The sequence below is a fragment of the Cnephaeus nilssonii genome, assembly GCF_951640355.1.
Source record: "Cnephaeus nilssonii genome assembly, chromosome: 9".
NCBI lineage: Eukaryota > Metazoa > Chordata > Mammalia > Chiroptera > Vespertilionidae > Cnephaeus > Cnephaeus nilssonii.
In genome coordinates, this window is record NC_137080.1 from 97731901 (window position 1) to 97738613 (window position 6713).

The 6713-nt window shown below is 55.0% G+C and overlaps 1 pseudogene across 1 annotated transcript; it reads left to right on the forward strand.

The window, feature by feature from the left end:
* The first annotated feature begins 20 nt into the window (after positions 1-20).
* On the forward strand, positions 21-4918 carry LOC307105783 (zinc finger protein RFP-like; annotated as a pseudogene). Its single transcript has 3 exons — positions 21-36; positions 2872-2898; positions 4125-4918. The product of its transcript is annotated as a zinc finger protein RFP-like (transcript).
* Positions 4919-6713: the final 1795 nt, after the last annotated feature.

Below are 6713 nucleotides of genomic sequence, written 5' to 3' on the forward strand. Positions count from 1 at the left end.
TAGAAAAAATGCAGTCAGACATGGAGAAGATCCAAGGTAAATTTTACACCTACTGGCGTTGATGAGAAGTGTCCTGGGAAAATGAACACCTGCATTGAAAGTGTGGGGAAATGGGGCAGGGGCGATAGATACTCACTGGCCGGCCAGCTGGCCTGATATTTTGTACCTTCCTTTTTGCTTTGTTAATTTTTTCAATTACTATCCTCTTGTTTCACTTTGAAGTCTTTTTAACAATATTCACTTGGTTCCCAATCTATACAGATGAAGGAGAAAAATAGGCAATCCAAAATTAATCCAGAATTAGTGTGATTGGTTTTATTTTTATTCTTGAGTTGAGAGAGTGAACAGAAACTATCCTCGTTAACATTTCACCTGGCCTGGTAGTTGTAATTTACAGAGCCTACTGTGCTGGGGTTATTGTTCTGGCATTAAGAAGGGTTCAGCAATCTGGAGAAAGGCTGTGTGTAGATTAAATAGGAGTCCAGAGACAAAAGATAATTTTGAAAGGCATTGGGGGTCAGAGGAGCTTTAGCTAAAGTAGTTAAGTCTCTTTGTCTCAGGACCCCTTGCTTTTTATTAACACAATTTGTCCTAAGGCAAGGTGGAGATACACTTCAAAGGGTAGGGTTTCCTACAGAAACATTGTCAGATTGGAGAATAGCCTACAGCTGTTCAGGTGTTTGGCCAGTAGAAGGCAATAACATGTAGATTAAGATGCCCTGAGCTGTCTGGCAGCAAACAATCAATTTAATGCATCCCTTTCAAGTTTGGGGAAAAGCCTTTAGCCATTCCCAACAGGTGATAACATACGTGACTCAGCCCTTGTTGAATCTCCAAGTTCCATCAACCTCATGCTGGAATTGGCTTCGGGGACTACTGCTGTGGGCCTAGCTGTGGACCACTTGAGGGAAGTGGTGAGGAGTGAGTCAGAGGTGGTGGTACCTGGGCCCTGGCCCCGAGCGCCTTTAGGATCTGCACCCACTGTATGGGCATAGCTCAGAGGTGTTGCAGGTTTCAGTCTGCCACAAAAAAGTGAGGCACACAGGATTTTGGTTTCCCAGTGCATATGAAAGTTATTTTACATGATACTGTCTATGAAGTGTATAATTGCATTATGTCTAAACAAAGCAAAACCAAAAAAGCCAGTGTATAGACCTTACTTAATTTAAAAATACTTTATTGTTAAAAAATGCTCACCATGGTCCAGCTGGTGTGGATCAGTGGTTGAGCGTCGACCTATGAGCCAGGGAGTCACAGTTCAAATCTCTGTCAGGGTATATGCCCAGGTTGGGGCTCAACCCCCAATGGCGGGGGGGGGGGTGCAGGAGGAAGCTGATCAGTGATTCTCTCTCATCATTGATGTTTCTATCTCCCTCTCCCTTCCTCTATGAAATCAATAAAAATATATGTATTTAAAAAAAATACTCACCATCATCTGAGCCCTCAGGCAATCATAATCCTTTTGCTGGTGGAGGGTCTTACCTTCAGTTCGTAGAGAAGCCACAATATCTGCAAAGCGCAGTAAATCAAGGTGTGTTTGTGATCTCCTCATCTGTAAGGAAAAGAATAGTTCCTGCCTCACAAGGTTGTAAAGATTAAATTAGATCGCCATTTCTAAAGCCTTTAGAATGAAGCCTGACTCATAATGAACCCTATATTTAGTTTATTAGAGAAAATAAAGTGTTCTAGATATTTAAGGAAAACTTTCAAGTATAAAATTTTTCCTCACATTCAGTTAGGAGCTGGCTATATATACAGGGTGTCCCCCCAAAAATGTATACACACTTTAACAGCTAACAGCTCAATTTTGAAAATGAACTGTATTTTAATAAACACTGCCTTGATAATTATTCAAAGTGTGTATCTACATTTTGGGGGACACCCTATATTAAATGCCAGAATTCCTAGGCAGTCTGGTGGAATCTGAAATCCTTATATACAGGTAAACTTTTAAATTATTTATTGCAAATTACAATCCCCCATAATCTCTGATAATTTCCTGTTATGTATGTTGACTATTCATTTGCATTGTATCTTTTCAGATACATACTCTTGGTATCTGCCAACAGAGATTTGGAGGAAAGTTACATGTTCAGAGCAAAACACATGGAGAGGGATTTCACTGAACGCAGTGGACACCACCAGAGCCGTCAGTTCAGACATGACCTTCCTCTCTGGCTTTCATTTACTTCTCTTGCCACTTGAAAGGCTTCGTGTGCACATACTTGTGTAAACACTTCGTCAACTCTACAGTGCCTTTATTTTCTTTTTTAGATATATTTTTATTGACTTCAGAGAGAGAGGGAGAGAGAAACATCAATGAAGAGAGAGAGTCATTGATCATGCCTCCTGCACATCCCACACTGGGAATCAAGCCTGAAACCTGGGCATGTGCCCTGACCGGGAATTGAACCATGACCTCCTGGTTCATAGGTTGATGCTCAACTGCTGAGCCTGCCGGTTGGGCTGCAGTGCCTTTTAAGTGAATGGTCTCATTTGTCCCAGTGTGGCCCTAGGTGTCTCAGGCCACCAGCCCCTAGAACAGCTGTGGCTCCGGGAAGCCCCAGTGTGTGTGCCGTGGGCTCCGCCGTGCCCCTTGCAAGCCGAGCTGCACGCTGAGGTGGGATCTAGGATCGGATTGTGGCTCAGTTTGACCCAGTAGGCTACCATTGCCTGGCACGTGGGCATCCGGTCCCTCTCCCCTGAACGCTGGATGGCGGAGTCATGTTGTATGAAAAAATCAGTGCATGACCGGCCACAGGGTTTCTCGGGGAAACGCTGCTCTCCGCAGCCCTAACCAAAGCCCCGTCTGTGGTGCTTCCTGGAAATACCCCTCTGACTCCCATAACTTCTTTTCTCTTGTTCTTCCAGAATTAAGAGAGGCTCAGTTATACTCAGGTAGGTGTTGGGAGAAACATGAGGGCGGAGTATGAACCCTCAGGAAGGGGACCATGATTGAGTTTTAGAAATTGCTTACTTGGGTTCCTTGAGGTTACAGGTGTAACAATGATCCACAACAACCCTGAGAAAAAGCATGGCCTGTGTCTGTGTTTGCGAGGCTTTTGCCTCCTGCAGTGACTCAGCGGAAGGAAGCAGCGGGCCTTTGGGCTGGAGGAAGTCCGGCTCAGGTGCTGTGAAGGGTCATAGAGTGCCGTCCCCGAAAAGAGGGCGCAGGCACTTGGGGTTTGTAAAAAGCAACCATCCTTCTTAAAAGAGTGATTTGAGTCCAACTCTCTGAGTGCTGGGGAGCTTAAGGACCGAGTCACCCCATGTTCCGGGACTGAGCGGATCTGTGTCGGGCAGAGGCACCAGGTCCGCCCCGTGCCTTCCACGGTCGCAGGCCTGGCTGTTGCGGGGGAGCCTCTATGTGGGGAGAGGACTCCGCGTGAACAGGCGTGCGCGGCGCCCAGGTCCACGTGTAGCTCTCTCGGCTGCTCATCGCAAGCCTCTGCGCCCGTTCCGCTAGCCGTGCGGGGCTGGAGAGCACGGGAGCACGGCGGGATGGGGTATGCCCAGGCGGGATGGGGTATGCCCAGGCGGGATGGGGTATGCCAGGCGGGATGGGGTATGCCCAGGCGGGATGGGGTATGCCCAGGCGGGATGGGGTATGCCAGGCGGGATGGGGTATGCCAGGCGGGATGGGGTATGCCCAGGCGGGATGGGGTATGCCCAGGCGGGATGGGGTATGCCCAGGCGGGATGGGGTATGCCCAGGCCGGATGGGGTGTGCCCAGGCGGGATGGGGTATGCCCAGGCGGGATGGGGTATGCCAGGCGGGACGGGGAAGCGGGCGGTGTGTCGGACACGAGGCGGAGAGGAAGAGCCCGGCCGCGCTAAGGAAAGATCCATGGACGGAGGCCGCGATTGAAAGATGGGCAAATGGTTCGGGTTCCCAGGCCTTCCACAGTTCTAAGACCGAGTGCACGTGGGGATCCGTGAATAATGGACATTGTGGCTTAAGATATAAACGAAAGGGAGTAGAGGTAAAGATGTCAATATTTTCAGTATTTCCGAGCTCACAAAGGTAACCGGCTAATCCAAACAATGTTTTTGAATGTTAAATTCAAGATGCGTTTCGCCTTGAGGGAGCGCAGCCTGTAGTGGGCGCTCCTCCTCCGTCGGCAGGCGGGAGGGAAGGCGGGCGCTCACTGGAGGGAGCCCCCTGGCCTCCGCCGACTGCCCCCCCCCCCCCTGTCTCTGCGGTGGACGTGACCCTGGACCCGGACACGGCCTACCCCAGCCCGGTCCTCTCCGACAGCCTGCGGCAGGTGGGCCCAGCGGCCTCCGCAGGACCTGCGACAACCCCGACCGAGCGCTTCAGCCCGCGCCCCTGCGTCCGGGCGCCCGTGCCCCTGGCGGGGCGGCACTCCTGGGAGGTGGAGGCGGAGACAAGGCCAAGTGGGCCATCGGGTCTGTGAGGACTCGTGCGCAGGAAGGCGGGTGGCCTCTGCCCCCAGAGCGGGTTCTGGCAGTGTCCTTGTGGTTTGGGAAGGAGTGCTGGACTGCCGCCCCTGCGGACCCCTCTCCAGCGGGTGGGGTTTTCTTGGACTAGACGCCGGCGAGGTCTCCTTCTACCAGTGACGAGCGGCTCCGCCTTCGCCTTCTCTCACGCCGCCTCTGCGGGCCTGTGCGCCCTTCTTCAGGCTGAGTGACTCCGGGGCCGGAGCGCCGCTCCTCCGGGCATCTGCCCCCGCAGGGGATCCGCGGCTTCTCGGCCCCGTCGGGAGTCACGGGCGTCCCATGGAGGCCGCCCCGTGAGCAGGGGCGCAGGCCGGAGGGCGGTTGGCCAGGCCCCTCCAGGCGGAAGGGAGCTCGTTGCCTTGCCGCTTCCTGTCCTTCGCTCCCGGCGGACTCCTCACCCCTGCGCAGCCGGCGGTGGGCGCCAGGAGGCCCGGGTTCTCCCTGCCCGTGAGCAGTAGGAGGTGCAGCGAGAAGCATCGAGATTGTCCAGAATAAAGGCCAGCTCCCGCCTCTCTGTGTCACCCTGCGGTCTGTGTGTGGCTGCTGCTGGCGGGGCTGAGCCTAGGGCAGCCTTTGTCCGGTCCACTCGGTCGCTTTGGGGCTGCTGTCCTTTCGGCCGGGACCCCCTCAGAGCCTCACGGGGAACCAGCAGGCCGGTCTGCGTGGTCCCTTTATTCCCCCCTGTCCCTGGCGCCCACTCTGCCAGGCTGTCATTACGGAGCTCGTTAAACAGGCTGCCCGGTCCCGGTGAGTTGTCGGTGATGGGGGACGGCCGCCTGTCCCGAGGTCATGCCCCTCAGTGCTCTCGCCGCTGTCCTCTGAGGGCTGTGCCGCCGCATCCTCCTAAGAAGTGCGTCCCGGTGCCCGAGGCCGTCACCGAGCGCAGTTTTCTGCTCCCCGCCACCCATTGCGCCCACCCTCCCCGCCCAGTCACCCGCATCCCCGGAAGGGTTCTGGGGCAGGATTCCAGGGACTCAGTGACCTGTTTGCTCCTCTTTTTCATGTCCTTTGGGGGTTGGGGGAAGCGACCTTTAAAGGGCAATTTAAAAAAAAATATTTTTATTGATTTCAGAGATGAAGGGAGAGAGAATCATGGATCAGCTGCCTCCTGCACACCCCCTACTGGGGCCAAGCACGCAACCTGAGCCTGTGCTCTTGCTGGAATCAAACACGGGACCCTTCAGTCTGCAGGCGACACTCCATCCACCGCATCCAACCGGCCAGACGAGGCGGTTCTGACGGGCTGAACGGCCACTCGTCAGAGCACGGCCGGCGGGCTGAGGTGGCGCTGTCCCTGCTGGAAGCACGCGCTGCCCTTCCGGAGCAGGGAGTGAGGGTGCCGGCTGCATTGCCTCCGGGTCTTGGTGACACTGGGCTCGGAGATGTTGGGGGAGGGGAATGGGTAACAGTTCTGGCCAATATCTTACTTCCAACCGCGTGGAAAACTCCTCAGTGCCACGCACGGCGTTGTTAGCCCCGCCCGAGGATAGTTTCTCATTGATTTTTAGGGAGAGGGAGGGAGACAGACCGAGAAAAACATCCACGTGAGGGGTACGTTGATGGGTTGCCTCCTCCAGCCAGAGCTCTCACCTCAGCTGAGGTGCCTGCCCCTGACCAGAATGGAACCGGGACCCTGCGCCCCCCGGGGCCCACGCTCGGCCCCCGCAGCGGGATTTGCTGGGGCAGCGCCTCCTTCCTCTGCCTGAGCTCAGGCCGCCGCCACTTCGCCACCAACGTGTCTTCTCTGGGTCACGCAGCCGCGCGGGTGCATCCCAGCGTCCGAGCGTGATTTCCCGCCGAGAGCACCACGCAGGCGGCGGGCGGAGAGGTCTCCGGCCGGGGTGGCTCTTTCTGCCTTTGGCTGTGGCCTCAGGAGACAAGTTGCTGTGGCCACACGGAGTCCTGTGCCAGGCAGGGGCTCCCTGGCTGGAGACCAGGAGTTGGTGATGGCCTCATTCAATCATCTGCCAGATTTTAAGGGAAATAATAGAATCAGGCGCAATAGAGAGGGGGCTTCCATGCGGCCAGATGAGCTGTGCGGATGCTCTATATCATATCCTATATGATAAAAGTCTGGTATGCAAATTGTCCCCTCGGGCAGTCGTGAGCCGGGCGATTGGACCCCTTGCTATGACGTGTGCGGACTACCAGTGGACTACCCGGGCGGCGCTGGCCGCGGAGGGTGCTGGCCCTGATGGCCCCAATGAGAGTGGGACCGTGGGGGGGATGGTGGACCAGGTGAGTGGGCGGTGC